At 43.9% G+C, this 1,887-nt stretch overlaps 1 pseudogene; it reads right to left on the bottom strand.

The window, feature by feature from the left end:
• Window positions 1-292: 292 nt before the first annotated feature.
• Window positions 293-632, bottom strand: LOC142458105 (E3 ubiquitin-protein ligase RBX1 pseudogene; annotated as a pseudogene).
• Window positions 633-1,887: the final 1,255 nt, after the last annotated feature.

Here is a 1,887-nt window from a genome sequence, read left to right as displayed (position 1 = left end):
TTATTATCAAATCATTTTATTGGGGGCTCTTACATCTCTTATCACAATCCATCTATTCACCCATTGTATCAAGCACATTTGCATATATGTTGCCATCATCATTTTCTTTTTTTTTTCCATTTCTGAATCCAACTGGAATTTTATTTGACACCGAACACGATATGGTTGCATGAGCACGACAAACTGAAGACAAGGCAGCGAAGACATGGTTCTAATTATAATTAAGTAACAGGAGGACGAGGCAGCAAATGAATAACCAAACATTTAAGCTTGATAGAAGAATTCATTTTTCCTAATGCCCATACTTTTGGAATCCCCACTCTCTGTTGTCCAATGGACACACCTGCCGTGTTTAGAGCCAGCGAGAGATGCAGTGGAAATGAAAAGCGTGGTTACAGACTCCCCAGGCAACGGTACACTCTTCCGACGTGGCAGATGCCTGGTTAGCTTGACATTCTATGCAGAGATCCATAATGTGGTTCCTGCAAATGGCAGTTATCAACCACAATATCCCAAGCCCAGAGGGCTACTGCCTTCCACTTTTTCACTTCAAAGCGCTTCTTGCCCGCGCCGCTTTTGGTGCCACTCGGGGTATCCACATCCATCGCTGCCGCCATTTTGGAAACACACGGTCCGCCCGCGATCATCATTTTCAAAGCATTTTCTTTCTACTTGAGCCCTTAATAACAGCTCCCCATTTACCCCCTCCTTCTCTCACCATCCCTCCCTCATGAACCCCTGATAAATTATAGTTTATTATTTTCATATCTTACATCATCCTGTCACCCTTCACCCACTTTTCTGTTGTTCGTCCCCTTGGGAGGGGGTTATAGGTCGATCCTTGTGATCAATTTTCCCCGTTCTCCCCCACCTTCCCCTTATCCTCCTGGTATTTCTATTCTCATTGTTGGTCTTGAGGGGTTTATATGTCCAGGATTCCCTGTGTTGCAGGCTCTTATCTGTACCAGTGTACATGTTCTGGTCTAGTCCAATTTGTAAGGTAGAATTGAGATCATGAGAGTGGGATGGTGGTGGGGGGTGGGAAGCATTAAAGAACTAGAGGAAAGTTGTATGTTTCATCAGTGCTATACTGCACCGTGTCTGACTCATCTCTTCCTTGTGGCCCTTCTGTGAGGGCATGTCGAATTGTCTACAGAGGGGCTTTTCGTCTCCACTCTGAACCCCACCACCACCCCATTCACCTTGATATAATTATGTTCTGGGTCTTAGATGCCTGGTAACTGATCCTATCAACACCTCGTTACCACACAGGCTGGTGTGCTTCTTCCATTTGGGATTTGTTGCTTCTGACCTAGATGGCTGCTTGTTTATCTTCAAGCCTTTAAGACCCCAAATACTATACCTTTTGATAGCCAGGCACCATCAGCTTTCTTCACCACATTTGCTTATGCACCCAGTTTGTCTTCAGCAATCCTGTCAGGAAGGTGAGCATCACGGAATCCCAGATTGTTAGAACAAAGTGTTCTTGTGTTGAGGGAGTATTTGAGTTGAGGCCCAATGTCCATCTGCAACCTTAATTCTTAACATATAGACATAAGTACATAGATCTATTTCCCTATCGTTATATATAAATATATTTACATATATACGTGACTGTATTTAAACCTCTATAAATGTCCTTTGCCTCCTAGTTCTTTCCTCTATTTCCTTTTACTTTCCTCTTGTCCCACTCTCATGTTCGGCCTTCATTCGGGTTTAGTAATTCCTCGCTGTTACATTGCCCTTGATTAAGCCCTCCTAGGCATCCTACGCCCTTCTCTCCATTGATTTTTTTTTTCCCTGCTGTTCCCTTGTTCCTGGGTTGGTTGAACAACTCCCCCTTCCTTTCTTCAATCTCCCCTTCTCCCGTGTCTGAATTCGTTATCC

The sequence above is a fragment of the Tenrec ecaudatus genome, chromosome 10, assembly GCF_050624435.1.
Source record: "Tenrec ecaudatus isolate mTenEca1 chromosome 10, mTenEca1.hap1, whole genome shotgun sequence".
NCBI lineage: Eukaryota > Metazoa > Chordata > Mammalia > Afrosoricida > Tenrecidae > Tenrec > Tenrec ecaudatus.
This window is presented reverse-complemented; position numbering and strand designations above follow the sequence as displayed.